The sequence below is a fragment of the Vicugna pacos genome, chromosome 25 (genome assembly GCF_048564905.1).
Source record: "Vicugna pacos chromosome 25, VicPac4, whole genome shotgun sequence".
NCBI classification, from domain to species: Eukaryota; Metazoa; Chordata; class Mammalia; order Artiodactyla; family Camelidae; genus Vicugna; species Vicugna pacos.
In genome coordinates, this window is record NC_133011.1 from 24180399 (window position 1) to 24198786 (window position 18388).

The 18388-nt window shown below is 42.1% G+C and overlaps 1 protein-coding gene across 2 annotated transcripts in view; it reads left to right on the forward strand.

Annotated features, from left to right (window-relative positions):
* DEPTOR (DEP domain containing MTOR interacting protein) overlaps nucleotides 1-18388 on the forward strand; it is a 130065-nt gene that overhangs the window by 13741 nt on the left and 97936 nt on the right. The window lies entirely within an intron of this gene.

The window sequence follows — 18388 nt, forward strand, 5'->3', positions numbered from 1 at the left end:
TGGAGCCAATGCATTTGTCTGTATGTTCGCCATTTGCTGACTTCACACTAATGAGGGCTTTAAGCCAAGAAGAGCAAGAGTCTGATTACTCAGGACTTTATTCATAATTTACAATGACGCCTTCCAAGCAGAGGTGTAGTGGTTAGGGACAAGAATTCCTTAGACATGGCTATTCCAACGCACCAGGATTTGTCAAGTCATTTTGTTTATTAGGGGACAAAACCATTTGATTATTGACAAGCTTAGGGAACCAGAGGAAATCTCGTCGGTCGTCTTCCTGTAGCTCCACTTTGGGTGGTTATTTTGCTGCTAGATAATTTCACTTCTGAAAGGGGAACACACAGGAGGAGAGGAAGTTGGTTTGGCTATTTGTCAGCAGTCCTGGAAGAATGTTTATTCAGGGAGGAGTTTGAACACTGAGAATTTGGGGATTATCTGGACATTTTCAGTTCTTTGATGTTGTGCTTACCCAACCAGTGCTCCTCGGCTGACCTTCATCCTCTGCCAGAGTAAACTTCTAGTGGCCAAGACGCAGACTCTTCTTCATGAGCATCTAAATGTATGGCGGGGAGGGGAGGACCACCATTAGTGCCACAGTCATACTGCTGGAATCCAGTATACTTTGGGGGGGAAGCATTGTAGTCCTTATTGGTGGCTCATACAAAAAAAAATTATTATGAAATTTAGCTTAGCAGTCCTTAAAAAAACCTTCTATAATAAAATATGACAGTCTGCTTTACTTTGTACTGAAAAATGCAATTCTTGATAGAGCATAGTGATAGATATCAAATGACGTTGTTTGGGGGAGTTATGGGAGACAGGCCGTCATGGAGATTATAGTACAATATGAAACAAAGAAAAATACTTATTTAAAACTATTTGGTAGTCTATTCAGAGATGTGTCCAAAGGTTAAATATGTATTGAGTTTGTCACTTAAAACTGCATTTAATAGAATGCAGACATTTTTTTCTCAAGGCATTTCACCTTGAGAATTGTATCTTATCTGTGTGGCCTGGACTGCCTTGCACGCCGGGAGGATTGTTCAGGCAAAGTATGTGTTTCTCACAGGGTTGTTTTCTTCTCCAAGAGCCCCTGGATCTGGTTTGGTCGTTCTCCTGGAAGAACATCAGGCTGACTGCAGGCCTGACTCTCTTTCCCCTTCAGACTTAGGAATGGGAGGTCTGACAAAAGGTGACATCTTCCAAGAGGGAAGTCCAGCTCTCCCTGCCAAACTTCTTCTAGTGACTTAAAAAATAGGTGCTGCTTCTTTTTTTTTTAGTTGAAGTATAGTTAATTTACAGTATTTCAGGTGTACAGCAAAGTGGTTCAGTCATATATGTGTATATTCTTTTTCAGATTCTTTTCTATTATAGGTTATTACAAGATATTGAATATAGTTCCCTGTGCTATACAGTAGATCCTTGTGTTTATCTACTTTATATATTGTAGTGTGTATCTTTTAATCAAAAATTCATAATTTATTCCTCCCTCCTCTTTTCCCCTTTGGTAACCATAAGTTTGTTTTCTGTGTCTGTGAATCTGTTTCTGCTTTTTTTAAAATTTTATTTATTTTAATGGAGGTGCTGGAGATTGAACCCAGGACCTTATGCACGCTAATCATGCACTCTACCACTGAGTTATACACACCCACCCATCCCCATCTATTTCTGTTTTGTAAATATGTTCATTTGTGTCATTTTTTTAGATTCTTCATATAAATGATATCATACAATATTTGTCTTTCTCTGTCTGACTTCACTTAATATGATAATCTCTTAGTCCATCCATGTTACTGCAGATAGCATTATTTCATTCTTTTTAATGGCTGAGTAGTATTCCTTTACACACACACACACACACACACACACACACACAATTGCATACATACATACAACTTCTTTATCTATTCATCTGTCGATGGGCATTTAGGTTGCTTCCATGTCATTTCTCTGGTTTTGAGTCTTCTAGTACCTTGTGCAGATGTACATCCGGGCACCTAAAACCCTTTCCATTTTTGTCTCCTCGTTTGGTGAGGGGTTGAAGGTGAATACCACGTTTTATGTTGTCGACTAAAGAACACCTTTACTGGGGGCCCATCAATGCAAAGGGTCAGCAGGAGGGGACACATGATCCTCCATCCTCTCAGTATTCCACAGAGTTAGGCATAACACACGGCATGTTTCTGTTCCACCCAGCTACGCCACCTTCCTATAATGCAAGCATGAGTGTGGCCTTATCTCTGGGTTACAAATAATTTGAATTCAGGCACCTAAGGGACTGAGCTGGGAGACGCCAGATGTGCAGCACCTGGAGACCTTGGGGGCTTGTGTGAAGTCACAGCCGCTTCTGTTGGGGAAGGAAAGCCCCCAGTCCTAGGGAAGGCTGGGTTTGGGTGCAGCCCCTCCTGCTGGGGAAGGGCCAGGCTCCCAGTCTCAGCCAGCTCACTACCTGGCAGGTCAACCTGGGTCTCTAAGGGCAGGTCCGCAAATCCTGCATGTCCCTCCATGGCTGGCAGGTCTGTGCAGTCTCTGAGATGAGGTACGCCACCTTATTCGTTCTTAGGTCCAGAGCTTCTCTGCCTAAAATCCGGGAAGAGGCATCCCATACTTCAGTGCTACAAGTGCGTTCTGACTTACTCTGAAGTTTTGAAACAAGCACTTTAGACTTTACTTTGTAAATGAGGGTATTTAGTTCCAAGGTCAGACTAGGTTATATCTTCTAACCTCTGGCCCTGTTTTTAATTGCTTAAAACCAAGCTTCCTTCTGCCAAGATAGATGGATAAATCATCCCTTGAGAGTAGACTTGTCAGTTTTTCCTATGCAACTTATTGTAATATTCATTGGTTTGGTGTTACTCTTGATTTTCTTTTAGCCTTCTCAGTGAATAATAATTATTATAATAACCAGTATTTATTGAATCTGTATTACTGTGTGCCAAGTAGTGTGATAAGTATTTTATATGGATTGCACCATTTAAACCTTGAGTAGGCATCTTTAGTCCCATTTTAGAGATGGGAACACAGAGTCTTAGATAGATTAAGAAACATGTCCAGGGTCACAGGGCCAGCAAATAGAAGAGCTGGGCTTTGCAGCTGTGCAGTGTCCTTCCAGAAGCCATGCTCTTAGTGTGTACAGGTTGAGCCCTAGGCCATCGGAGCTTGGAGTTCAGAGGCAAAGAATGCCCGAGCTACTATGCACACAGAGCCTGGACTTGTGAAATCTGACTTGTCTCTGAATAATTGTTCTGTGTTGGGCAAAAATTAAACTTACATGTATAATAATAATATTTATGTCTGCAGACATGAAAAAGATGAAAAGCAACATTAATACATTTAAAAATTAATTAAGAAATATTTAAAAGCTGCAAAAACGTGGGTTAACTGTGTGACTATTTGGCCGTTTACACTGCCGTATATGCCTAATTACCAGGAAGCATACTGAGAAATGTATATGCACGAAATGTACCACATTCACTTTTGTGTGCTTTACTTGAAGGTAATAGTAAGTACTCCTCACCTATGGATTATTTATTAACTAAAAGTATTAGAAGTTCTGGAATGTTGAGTCCAGTGGGTCATATTTTAGGCTCTGGAAGGAAACATATTTATTGCTGCCTTGCAGTGACATGAAACTCTAGGAAAATGCATATCCCCAGACTTATGTTTTGCACATAAGAAATAGATTAGTCAGTAGAATCTCACGCAAGAAACATTAAAAAAAATGTTCCAAATATTATTTGGTACATTATAGATTAAGAGCTTTTCGAGTATTGCTCAATGTCTGTTTAGAGCTAGAATGCATTTTTACTTACTAACTGTAGATCCTCACTGTAGGCTCTTAACACAGAGCCTTTGACTCATTGTTCTCAAAGTGTAAGTTGAAATAGCATAATAAGCACTGGATATTTAAGTCAAGATCCTCTTTTTAGGAATGGATAAGGTGATAATTTTATGATTATAACTGCAGTTTTCACACCAAACCTTTAGACTTGTTGGAAAATAAGTCCTGTAGTTTAGGTGTTGATTTTAGGACTAGAAGAATGCAAAACTCTCAGGGTTGGGGAATTTTGGATTCAAGACAGAATAAATATGAAGATTTTCTAAGATATCAGAGGATATTTGGGCATACTGTTAGAATTTTCAAGTATCCCAAGAGAAAAAAAAATGCTTTAGCAGAAGAGAGGATAAGGATATTTAAAGTGGGATATGCAGTTGGCATGGTTCTTGAATAAATGGGGTCGCTTGGTAGATTCAGGGGCTCCAACTGAGCACCCTTGTTGACTAAGTCAATTTAAAGTTCTGTTTCCTTTACTATGAAGTGGGAGGAATCAATAGGGTGCTTGGGATCACATGCATGGAAAGGTCTCAGAATAAGGCTTGGCATATAGTGAACACACATTGTTAGTTGTTGTTATTGCTATTAATAATAGTTAACAGGTCAACAGGGCTCAAAGTTAACATTCTGGAAGCACCTTTTCTTCAATTATGAAATGAGAGTGTACATATTTATGATGTTGAAAAAATGAATTTTAAAATGAAATTTTAAAATGACATATGAAAATCAATCATGGCTGATGGGCCATATCTAGCCCACTGCTTGTTTTTGTAAATAAAGTTTTATTGGAACACAGCCATGCCCATTCATTACATGTTGTCTATGACTACTTTCGTGCTATCACAGCAGAGTTAAGTAGTTGCAACTGAGATTTATGGCCTCCAAAACCAAACATAGTTACTATCTGGTCCTTTACAGAAAAAAAATTGCCAACCTTTGACAAACATCTAAGAGAGAAAGTGTGTGTGTGTATATGGTTTACATATAGTTATATTAAGGAACACCTACTAGAAGTTGATGACATTTTGCCAAATGAAAGATGAATATTTGGCAAGTTTATAAATTGATTTTCAGAAGCTTTGGCATTGATTATGATCATTTCCATTTTAAAAGATATATTTTATAAAAGGAAACCAAATTTAGAAACATTCTGATACTTTTGATACTATACTTAAATAACCAGCCATCTGGAATCCTAAACCATTTGTTTTCTAATTATTTTCCCCCATCATGCATTCCTAATACCTGTTGCACTGATTTGGAAGATGACGTTGATAATATATATATGCAACTATATAGACTAGTGGATGTTCTCTGTGCAGTCTTGCCAATAGTCCATATTCCTTTTGCTAAAAACCATATCAGGACTGCAAGTTGCTGTTTTAACCAAATGTGAAATGCGGACTTTGTTTTCTCCCATCTTTTTTTTTTTTTTCCTTCACCCAACCCCCCTGTCAGCCACCATAGATATCAAAATAGTTTTATAGGCATAAGGTCATATTATTCTTTAATTTCTCCTTATCCTGTGACATAATGCTTTCTTCTTTTTGTCCCATGTTGAGCGCATGAGCAGCTGCTAGTGTGTGCTTATGTTTTCAGTCTTCTTCACATCACTAGACAAGAAGTTACACTGGAAATTACAGTCATTACTTAACTGGTTTGCACTTTAACCACTTACATGGAACTCTCGTCCCACCTCTGTTAATTCTTACTCTGGGTCTCAGGACTGAATGAATATTTCGAGTGTAGAATCCCCCCCAGTGTGGGCATATGACAGTCATACACATGTACTACTGTACTGATGCATTACATGTATCACAAACACACTCATAAAATAGAAATTTAAGGTGGGAAGATAATGGCTCAGTGGTAGAGTACGTGCTTAGCATGCACGAGGTCCTGGGTTCAATCCCCAGTACCTCCATTAAAAAATAATAATAATAAATAAATCAAAATTAGATCATTCCAAAAAAATAGAAATTAAAAAAAAGTCCCTTTAAAGGTGAGATAAATATAGACATTGTGACATTTTCCAGCCATACCCCAAAGGATGATCTTAGGTTCCTCCTTTGTAAGCCACTGTCTAGATTCTCAGCTCTGGAAGCGGGGCCAGGTCTGGCAGATTCACTGCTGTATTTTCCATGTCTAGCACTGTTTATAGCATTACTGGGCGTCCAAGAAATATTTGTTGGATTGAGTTGATTTTTCGCTATTGCTGGAGAGTGAGCCTTTAGTGATGAGCCGGTGACAAATGTCCCTCCACTTTACTGAAGGAAGACCTTTGTAGATTTTCTCAGGACTCTAAGCAGCACACCAGGGCTTCAAATTCAAGCTCTGACTCCCACTGTTTATCTTAGGGAGGGCAAGTCCCTTGCATCATTCTTCTGTGTCTCATGAAGGCATTTGTGCTGCTCAACAGGGGGCAATAATATTCCCGCGCATCACATGGTGCTTGTGGTGAGTGACTAATAAAAGTGATATTGTGAAGCACTTGGCACTGATGAAAGACATACCAACATGGTAAATAGCCCTTGTACAAGCAGGCAGGAAGAGTAAAGCCCATTCTTCCTCCTTCCTTGGCTCTTATGGGTGATGATAACAACATGAAAAGCATATTTTCCTGTTTGACTTTTGAAAACAAGGGTCTATGATGTTCTGGTAACAGAACTGTCTTTTTCACATGGCAACAAACAAAACAGAAGATCAGTCACAGTGCCTTGCAATTAGTAGATAGATTTAAACAAGATTCAAGGCAGTGTATATGAACTTTTATAAAAGTGCAATTAATGTTTTGTTATAGATTAGTTAAGATTATATACTTGTAGGTGTATGTAGAATGCAGATTTCAGGGAAACCTAGATACACCCTTTTTTAAAACCTTTCCTCCCAGAAAATTTTCTTAAACACATGCCTGATAATAATATTTTATCTTTAGTTAATCAGCCTACAAATATTTATCAAGAGCCTGTGGGGCTAAGTTCTGTTTGTATTGGACAAGATATCAAGAAATAAACAACGTGATTCCTGCCCCCCAAGAAGATGACTTTTTAGGTAGAGAACCAGAATCAGAATCCATAAATAAATGGAGGGCAATTGAACAAAATATTGTCAAGAACCCTGGAGAATTAAAGCAACAGTTTTAGAAAGGACAAATCCCAGTGACCTAAAAAAGAAGGAGACGGCTTTATGGGACATGAGGAAGGATGAGTAGGTTTTATTAAAGTGGAAGGGAAGAAGACAGAATTGCTGGCAGTGGGAATACCACGGGCAAAGACACAGAAACGGGAGCTCTGAGTCCAAGCTGGCTGAAGATATTGCCTGGGTGGCTGGAATATGTGGAGAATCACTCCTAGAAACCAGATGTTTGGGAAGAGGAACTAGTTTAGTAGGGAATGATGCTGAAGAGAGATTGTGTGTGTTTATGGGTAGAAATGCGGAGGGAGGGAGGAGAGAAAGATGGGAGCATTGAAATGAGTACTGATTTGTGTCTGCCATCTTTTGTGTACGTTGAGTTTGGGGGGTGGTGCTGGGCTCTGACGATACAGCAGGGAATGCCATGGATGGACACCCCTGTCCTCATGGTTCTCCCTGAGCTAGAGTCAAGAGAAAGGATCAGAGGTAATGATTGAGGTGTTAATCAGAGGTGCTATTATGGAATCAACTATGAAGTTTGGAAGTACCGTGGGGTATAAAAAAAGATCAAAGAACAGGAAGAAGAAAACATGCATATCCTCAAGTGCAAATAATGCTTTATTATCTGGATTTGAATTTTTCCTTACTGATTTTTAACCCAAAATGTTCACTTGTTTTTTAAATTCTGTTGGTCACCTGACCTTCAGCTCATGTATTCAAGAAATGCTGAATAATCATAATATTAATTTAAGTAAGAGTTCAGCATATCTACTACAATATAGCACTTAAAATGCAGCAATACGTTAGAAAAGCAAATAGAATTTATTGTCAGGTCTGACAGCCACACTGCAAGCATGTGTAATAGAACTTATTTTCCATCCAGCGTGATGCCTGGACTTTAGTCATTGGTACGTGTACGTTGGTACATGATTCAGTGGAAAGTTTCACTGATTGACTTTGATTTAGGTAGGAGCTTCTCCATTCTTTGTTAGATGTTTCAACAAGATTTGGGGAACTAGATGATCTGGCCATTGCAGCTAGTAAAATAAAATATTTTTTTAAAAAAATAGACTGAAGGAAGATTCTTCATTGTGGGAAAGAGTTTTAGAAATAACCATAATAATCCAGGAAGAACTATGAAGTATTGTGATTCTCTGAACATAAACATGTTTAATTTTATTCGTTCAGTAGCTTCTATTCATCAACTAATTGTATTAATTACATCCAGACCATCGTTTTTTTCTATTATCAGACTAACACAAACGCCTATTCTTTGGTTTATGTTTTATCCTTTCATTAAAATGGATGTTTCATCATTGTTTTAATCTGAATACCTCTTACTCTGAGCCAATTCCACTTGCTGTCTGGAACTCCTCCCTTAAAACAAGGAAATTGCAAACTCGAGTTGCTATTGAATCAAATAGCAATCAAATCAAATCACATATTTGTCCCTTCATTTTGTAATCAGTGGGAAAGTTAGAAGTCTGACAAAAGGGGATTGATTTGCAGGACATTGTAAGTTTTCTTCAGTTAACTACGTTCCTTATCCGATACCCACAGGGCAGATGTAATTGTGATGTAAATCAGAGCCGCTGAGGAACAGACCCTAGGCTTACGCAGGTGCCAGGGCCTCTTTTAAAAACCACTGGTTCACAGGATGCAAGTATCATTTACTTCTTGGTACCTAGAGTGAGCATTTGTTATGTTGGTTTTGCTTCCTAGAATCTTGCACACGATAGGAAAACACGTATTGGGATGGAAAGACATTGGCAACAGGTGCAGTAACACGGTGACTTTAAGAAAAGCCTTTCAGAGACCCTCTAGAGTCTCAGTGATTTCCGAAGAGCCCACTTTTGGCTTCCCTACCTTGCCTCTGGTAGTCTGATTAACAGTGTGACTTTTTAGCTGTGGAAGTGCCGGTGCAGTTCAAATGACAGCTGTCAGGAGAGAGTGGCTGAGAGCTGACAAGATCGTTGGTTTTGTAACTATCTTTGGAAGATGACTGTCCTAGGTTTAGTGAGTGCTCTGTTTCATAAGTCAGCATGGGTGTTTGGAGCCATGCTAGCATTTGGGACCCTAAACAGAGTTTGGTAAGTTTCCAGATTCTAATCATCAGTGGGAATTAAATACCTGCCCATCCACCATAGCAAAGTAGGGAGTTATAGAGAAAAAGGAGTCTTTGGGGGTGCTTATAAAATAATGGAGGACCCACGAAAAACATAACTATTCAAATGACACTACAGATGCAACCACTGATATAAACAACTATGGTAATGCAGAAATATTCTCATTAATGAGGTTGGAGATATGCTTACAAGTGTGGAGTCTTGGTAGGCGAGATATCTTAAATTCCAGATGTGATATGTGGCTTCGCCACTTGTGAACTATCAGTGGCCAATTCCAGCCACCAGAGTAAACCCTAAACCTTCTTCTCATCTGCAGACAGGGGTGAATCACCAGCCCCCACCCCAACTACCTCACTTGGCTGTTGGCAAAAACAAATAAGGTGAAGACTACAGAAGTAAATTTGTAAGCTGTAACGTGTTTAGCATATGATATGTGGCTTCATTATTCAGATACATGGAAAACTGCATATGCTAGAGGTACCGCCCAGAGCCTTTCTCTCTCTGTCAGTGTAATTCCTTCTTGGTTGTTGATGATGGCTTTTTACTTCTGCTTTGGCCCCTCTTCTCTCTGATCCTCAGACAGGTTGAGTGACCTGGGATCCAAATAAGTGTGGGTCTAGATACATGAAGTTATATGTACCAACATTAAATACAAACCAACACACAGCAAGTGTATTCAGTGACGACAGTGGTGCGCGTGTAGTTTGAAAATTGAGTTTTAAGTGTACTGAGCACCTGCAAAGGTCATAGGTTAAGACTGGGAAAATATACACCTAGAATAAGCCAATATCTGGATTTCCAGGAGCTTCTTCCCACAAGCTGTGTCTCGCAGTTGAGTCTGAAGATTTTCCTGGAGGTTGTATCATATATGTGCAATAGCATTTTATTGTGTAGCCCTGAGAAACCTCTTTTGCTTTCTGTCTAGTCATAAGTGAAATATGTATGTTTAGGCTTTTTGAGTTTTCTCCCAGGGTTTCATTTTACTTGTATTCTGTTAGTCGTGAGAAAAAACCCACAATACCACGTGTGTTAGGGGTCCACACGGAGTACAAAAGGTGACCTACACATTTGGATGTGAGTGTATTGAGTACTTGTAAGGGACAATTAACCCCCTCCCCCAGATACTTATTTTTGAGAGATTTGGATGCTTCCTGACAGCCCTTTTTATGGCCTTTTTTGGGTCCCCTAATGTTTGTGCACCTGTGTGTGTGTGTGTGCACATCACTGCCCCGGTGGCTCTCAGTGCTCCCTTTCGTGTGTACGCTTTGTCATCTTTTCCCCACAGCAGAGCTGCGTCTTGCCCCTGGCTTCTCAGAACTTTAGTGAACACAGGACCTTCAGATTCGGGAGCTCCTTGTCCTTGGGGCTGCCAGACACTGTGGCCTCCCCCCGACTCTCCTCCCCTCTGCCCGGCTCCTCCACTGAGCTGTCCGCGGGCTCCTGGAGGGCCCCAGCCACCCGCCTCAGCCCGACCCGCCCAGACCTGCCTGGATCCTCACAGCAGACAGAGCTTGAGCTAAAGCCAGCACCCTGCTGTTTACACTCTCTCCAGAGCATAGCGCAGCCTCGTCCTGAAGGAAGAATCATTTAACATTTCTTATCGGGGGGGAACCAAACATACACAGGTGGCCCAAATTCTCCTTCACATGAATGGAAAGGCGAAGGCAGATACCCTTTGAAGTGCTGCCCAGTAACCTGGGTGGGTCTACAGCCATCAAAGGGCCCGAGACTGGAGACTCAGGTTTTGCATTCTGTAATGTGCTCACGTTTCCTTCTGTCCAGCTGTAAACAAAGATGAAAACCCAAACCCTTATACTGAGTATCATTTGCCATTAACCCTGGGAAATATGAAAGAAGGAGATAGATCTTTACTAATATAATTTGTACTACAGTTGAAGAGAGAGAATGAATGCAGATAAGAGTAGAGTAATACAGAATAATATACGGGGAAACGTGAACGTCGTAGTAAATAGAGGAGGCAGGGGAACCAGATCCTGTCTGGCTGGAGGAGGGAAGACATCATGGAGAAGGCTGAGCTGAGCTAGACTTCAGCGGATGGACAGGAAAAGAGGGGGGAGCGTGTCCTGAAAAAGGAATCGCAGAAATCTAGGGGCAGAAATGAAGTGGATGCATTCGCTAAAACAGGAAATAGGATGGGGAAACAGTGTTGGAGAGAGTCAGTTTTAACGTATTATGGAGACTTCGGTATGTGTGTGTCCTATACACAAAGGATACAGCATTTTCATTTTGAAGAAACAACACCTATTTCAGCTCCGTGGACCTCGAACTGCAGAAACTAGTTTGCCCTGAGCAGCTTTTAAAGCTATGCCTGGTATGCAGTTGGAGCTCCATAAATGCATACTGGCTGAGAAATCTTTTACAAGCCCCTTTGCGGAAAGCAGCCTCCACTGTAGCCGCAGATGTCCCTGGTAACACTTTTGAGGACTCTCGAAATGTTTTTAAATCCAGAGAAACCTTGTCTATTCTCAGCCATAGACCCACACGCCCCAGGCCTGTGGCACCTTGGCAGCTTTCAGCATCCGTCCTGTGAGCGGAAAATAGATGGTTGTAGCCTTAGATGAGGTTTGTACAGCGTGCTTAGCTCAGAATTCGCTCTGATATGTTCATCCTTGTTTGGAAGCCCAAAGGAAATGAAATTGCTGTTTCGTGCTCCCTGGCTTTGTGGTTTGTGGCAGATCTTTTCAGTACAAAATGTGCCCCAAACAACCTGTTCTATTTTGGTCTCGTGAGTGAGGGTTTTCCCTGGAGGCTTTTCAGGGTGTCCATAAAAACAGAGAAGTTAGAGTTGAAAGAGTTTACAGATAAATCCGGTCCGCTTCCTCATTTTCTAGACTAGGAAATCAAGGTCCTAATTCGGAGAGCCCCCTCTGCAGGTCACCTTACCTAGAGAGAAAGTCTACGCACGGCGGTTTAGGTAGCCTGATTCCTCCCAGAGACAACAGAGCACCTGGCTTTGGTTGGTCCGCCCACCCTGAGATGAAGACGAAGTCTGCTTTCTGAGCCCAGCTTCCGCTTTGGGCATCCTTCCCCATCAGCAGGACCAACTCTTTCCTCCTCTTCCCTTGAAATCATGAGCCTTCCTATTTGAAACTTCCTTCTAATCAAAACGGGAACAGATTCATTACTGTCATTTATCCTTGCTGCTTAACTGATTACATTTAATATCAGTGAACTTGTCACCTGTTCCTCAGCCAAAGACCTTTTTAAAAAACAACTTTCATACCTTCTTACTGGTCGGAAGGCTGTGTTCCTCCCCAGAGAGGAATGAGCATCAGTGAGCAGGTAGGAAGATACATTTAAAGGACAGAGGGCCCTGAAAGATCACATCGTAAGGCTGGCCCCGGAGTTCGTTCACTTGTCAGCCTTGTAAGGTTTTGACAAGGTGGGAGCCCACAGACTCATAGGGTCCTGAATCCCTGGGGAAGGCACACCCTGAAAGTGTGTCCCACCTTGACCACACCCTGTTTCCCCTCCCCATCAACAGGTCTGCTTGGCCCGTGCTCAGCTAACAGGCCGCTTGCCTCTCTACCTCCTTCCATCACCTTTTCTTCTTTTTATCCCATAACACAGTGTTGGTTCCGTTTCACTCCAACCCAGTGGTTCACAAAATGTGCCCACCAGTGAGCAGAATCAGCATCACCTGGGCATTTATTAGAAATGCGAATTCTCGGGTTGACCTCCAGACCTACTGAATTACAAACTTCGGAGATGGGGCCCAGCCTGGGTTCAGCAGGCCTCCAGGTGGTCTTCATGCAGGCTGTCCTTGATGCGACTCGAATCTGTCCCCTTCTTAACTTGAATTTCTGTCTCAGTTCACACATCAGCTGGCTTGGATTTTTCATATTCCACCGGTGGTGGGGCATATATTGAACAATATTTTAGTTATTATTTCATGATCTTTTGAACTTAATATGTAATTTTTTCTCTAAAATTGTCCCTGAGACTGTTTCTTCTCAGGGAAGAAGTTTTCAGTTTCCAGCATTAAATATTTTGTTGGAATGCAGTGTCTTTCTCAAGAATGAGTATGGAATGGGTGATACCAAAGATGACTTGCCGGCCAGTTGCGGACAGAGTCCAGGCCAGATTTTTCATCAATGATAAAAGTGTTCTTTGATAAAATACTAACTTAGCAATAGCCTGTTTCCAGGCTGTCCCACAGTGGGGTTCAACAGATAGTCTGGTCAGAAGCAGGAGGCCAAGGTCAAAGTTCCAGTGGGGAAGACATGGGCAGGCCACCTAGTTTCTCTGTCTCAGTGTTCCCGTCTGTGAAACAGGATGTTGGGGAGGGCCTAAACTAGACAGCTGGAAGGTTCTTTGCACTTAAAACAATTCGGTGATTTTTAGTTATCAGTTTGGTTGACACCACAGAAGGGGTGGGATTGGTTCCAGCACACCCCACAGGAAGCGAGGCCTTGGTATGTTTTCAGGGAGTGACTGAACACCCTCTCCTCTTTGGTTCTCTCTGCTTTTACCTTAGAAGAAGATACTTAGCGAAGCAGAATGGCCTAGTCTCTCCAGTGGTTTTTAACCCACCCCACTTGTTCTGAGAGTCACTCTTAGAGACACTGAGCAAGTTTAGTGCAAAGCCCTGCATCCAGCCTGGAAAACAGTGGTCAACAGCTAAGGATTGCATTTGTTCTAAAAAGTAACTGAAATGCATACTTAGTGGCTTCTTGATGGTGCTTCTGGCCAAATCTGACTTTTATATGTTACATAATAATAATAGCAGTAAGAGTTAACATTTATTGAGTGCTTATTATGTGCTAAGCACTTTACATAAGTCTCATCTGATCCTCACAGTATGAGACCTATGTTCTTATTCCCATTTTATAGATGAGGAAGTTGAGGCACTAAGAAGTTGAATGCTTTGTCCAAAGTTATGCAGTGAATGATGGATGTTACTTGGATTCAAACCCCAGTTGTTCTGGTTCCACAGTTTGGCTGTGGTGAATGATGACTATTGAATGAGGAGGGCGGGAAGGGGATTTGCTAACTAATGCAACCGAGTCCCTGTTCCTACTGAAAGCTGTACTTTCTCACCCCTACTTGCTGTCACCTGAATAGCACCATTTATTGGTGTTGTGCCAGATCTTGGGTTCTAGGAGTAAAGGGACAGACATAATGTTTGTCCCCATTTGAGAACCACTATTCTAAGTGAAGCTCAAACCTCTTTGTTTTGGGAGGAAGGAGTCACGATGCAGCATCATCTGCTTACAGAGAGGCACGACTGGGCCAGGGGGCTAGGACCGGAAGCAGCCACCAAGCAGTAAGAGTGCTGGCCAGCCCTTTACCAAGACAGCAAGGGTCAGTTGACTCAGTCACCAGTACTGGCGCTGTGAGTCACTCTGTGTCCTCAGTGAGTTCCATGAACCATTCTGGACTTGTTTCTTCACCTGTAAAGTGGCAATTAGAGGCCTGATTCTGCTGGATGTGGTGCGTAAACAAATAATGACCCATTTGGAAAAAAGTCTTGGAGCTTCTTGGAAAGGCACTTTGCAAGCTGGAAAAGCAGTGGGAGATGTTGGGGCTCTTGCTCTTTGTTCCTCTGAACAGGAGACCTAGGAAAAGGCCCACGTAGAGGAAGAATTCAGTGGAAATCTCAGGTCTAATGAGATAAAGAGGGTTGACTTAGGGACCTTCCTGTCTTGACCCTGTAGTTAACTCTTATCTCAAGGATAAGATAAGAGATTTAAAAGAGCCTTGTGAGCTTTTACGCACACATCATTACAAAGTGTTTGTTATATGTCCCGCGTGAACTGATGCTGACTCTCTGGGATGGTGTAACTCACCATGTCCATTTCCGGTCCCCTAGGAATGTCATCTTAATTATACAACGTTGTCTCAGTGCAAACATGAAGACAATGTGATGACTGCTTTTGTAGGCATTTCTGTGATCCCCATCTTCCCATCTGTATTCATATGGTAGCAGTATCTGCATACTGTGTGTAAATTGCATACATTTTCACCTTACCATGGCACTTCAGCATGACTAGAATGTTTTCTCCTTTTTAGCTTTTATGGGCACAAAATAAGCAGAAGAGAGGTGATTCTATTTACAGTTTGATGGCACGGAAGGTTCTCGAAACATAGAAATCAGAAGATCTGAGCTCAAATCCCAATCCTACTCTTTATTGAAATGTGACTTAAGTACATCACTGTCATTTTTCTAAACTTGCTGCCTTATCTGTCACGTGACTATGACAATGCCTGCCTGATTCACAGGGATGTTGTCAGGCTCAGTTCTGATCATGTTCGGCTCTGTCCTAGATGTAAAGTATTCCTGTTGTTGCTTCTGCTGATACTCTTTCATCGTGATTTCAAATGCAGTGCATGATATATGGGTCTTAGAATCAAACATGCTTCCTTCCTGGGTGTGTTTCCCTTCTCCGTTCATTGTGGTGACAAGACATACAGTGTACATGGGACTTTGCTTTCTGCTGACTTGAAATGAGGCCTGCAAGTGCTCTGTGTAGAACTTACGGCTCTGACTTTGTTCCTGATTCACAGAGCCATTGTTTACTGTCCTTTCGAAAAGGAGTCTTGCTGATGGAACAGTTGACATTATCACTAGAGAAGGCAGTGTGTGCGTGTGTGTATGTGTGTGTGTGTGTGTGATCTGAGACCAATTCCTTCTGGCTCTCCAGAATCACATGCCCTCTGCTTCCACTAACCAGTTCTATACTTTCCTTCCTATCACTGTCTGCATTTGTTCTGTTGTTCTCATCAGGCTGGGAGAATTCAAGCATCTTCTTGAAGCAAAACTACATGAAATGTCTATAATGATCCTATTTCATATAAAAATCTACATATATAGCCATACATGTGTACTTAATAGATTTTTGCAGGAATCCATAAGCAACTCCTCACGCTGGATTCCTTTGCAAAGTGAGGGTCAAGAAAAATTTCAGACACATCCTAAAATAAATACAATAGTACTGCAAAAACTCTCGTGCACCTGTCTCCTAGCTTCAGCAATTACCAATTCATCACCAGTTACTCAGCTTTGTGTTATACATATTTCAATTTTTTAAAAAATCTACTAGGAGCATGCATTATTTTGATAATTTGAAATTTTGATTATAAAATAAATCCAAACATTGAAAGGAAATGCAGTGCATCAGATTTCGTTTGTTCCTGTGTTTTCTCGTATCCTTTTAGACTCGGGGCCTTTCAAGGGTGTGTGATTAGGAGTGATTTTCTCTGAGTTCTCCGATCCCAAGGACAGACGCTGGCCGTTGCTGAACATCTGGCAGGGACAATAGCTTTGGTTTAAAGCACATCTATGTCAGTGCTGTTGCCCAGATCACAAGGCTCAGCTCACACTGTCAGCCCCACTGTTCGGCTTGCTGTGTTTTTTAATTAAACTGTTTGCTTCAGCTGAGATTTGTGACGCTGTTTCTAAATGACAATATGTGCTTTCTGTCCCCCTTTTGTTCCCTGAGTCCCACAACCTGCTGCAGTTTTTTTTTTACCAGCTATTTTCTGAAAAGCAATTTCTACATTTCTCATCCGATGGCCGGTCATTTCGTAGGGATTATTAACAGCCCACACTCGGTCGTGTTTGTTCTCCTGGAGCTGGAAGAGGAAATTGTCTGATGCAATTTCAGCAGCTGGTTAGCTGGACAGGAATAGAATATTACAGAATCACCTTGACTCTAAAGCCTGTGAACCAGCTGTCAGCCATGAATGGTGGGAAGGCGGTTTTTATATTTAAATTCCTCAGCCAGTGGTATTGAAAATAGAGCTAAAACAGCGATGATTGTTCTTCCCAGTGGTTCAAGGTGGATTGATTCAGACTCTCAGTCAGAGGACTGTCCTGCTCTGTGCACCTCAAGGCTGAGTGCGTGGTGTGCAATGACTTTTCACACCAGCAAGGGATGTATCCCCTACTATGTGCCAGGCACTAGATTTACAAAAATAAATAAGCAACTCTCCCTTAATGTCCCTCACTTCATCTAATTGCACTACCGTGGGATGAACGCTTTACTAGTGGCCGTGAAATAAGGTGGGAGAGCAGAGGAAGGAAGTTTGATTTCTGGCTTTGGAAGGCTGGGAAAATGTTCACCGAGGAGGTGCCTTTTAAGCTGAAGAGCAAGTCGAATGTTTTTGAATTATTGCAGGCAACAGGAGGGAGCATTCTAAGCAGCGGGGTCTCTGTCTGGCGCAGAGGCATGGAGGGTGTATTCAGGTGATGGAGAAGAGTCCAGTATGGCCAGACTGTGAGCCGGGCATGCCTGTGATCGGGAGGCAAGGGAGAGTCAGGGAAGCTTGGGAGGAGGCCGGGGGTCAGGGTGAAGGCTGCCATAGAGCCTGGGTGGGTGAGGTTCTTTTGGATCCAGACAGTTTCAAGGCTTTCACAGCCCCCTGAAGAGACTGGTACTGTTATTAGGGTGTACCTAGCTTGGAAGAAGAACTAGAAAACTCTAAAGAACCACGGCGCCCCAGGGACAGGGGTCTCTTGCCATCTCTCATTTGTGACTTCAGGGCCTTTCTCCTGCCCTCTAGCCTCGCCGAGCTGCCCTGCTCACTCTCCTCTCCCTCCTGGTTGGCCAGTTTCCTCAATGTCTTGTAGTCCTGGGGAATTTGTAACCTTTGTTCTAAAAATTCCTTGTAGATGGTCTGGGGGTTGTGGAGAATGTATGTGGGAAAACCAAATGGGAAAACCAGGAAATACCCTGGACCTGGGACCCCTACCCCTTTTTAGCCAGGACACCCTGCTCTGTTTTATACACTGGCTTTTAGGTAAGTTCCACTTGAAGAACACGTTCCAGCACAAACAGGGTTTGAAAACTTCAGCTCTAGTTTAAATCTTGGATGGAGCCATTCTGCTTGGCTTAGCTGATGATTGTCACTTGACTTGGGTAGAACCCTGCAGCCGTGGCCTCCTCGCTGAACTGCCTGCAGGCATGTGCAGGGGCCACAGTAAGTCAAAGGCTCTTCCATGCAAAGAAAGCAGGCACGAGGTGTCTGGACCCTGCCTGGTGTGGGTAAGGTGTGGAAGACAGGCTTTTAAAAAAGTAATAATTAATTAATGTTTACAAATATATATTCTTTTCCATATTCTTTTTCATTACAGGTTACTACAAGCCATTGAATATAGTGGGAGGCAGTTTTGAATCAAAGGGCATGTTGAGCATGACAGACAAGGTGATTGATGCATCCAGGCAACACTCTGTGTTTGAAAGTGTGGCTTCTAGCCCCGAGCTCAGCATCTTACAGAGTCTTTGTAGAGAATGCTTATTCTGCAAGAGGCTCAGCTATGCAAAATTTCTGT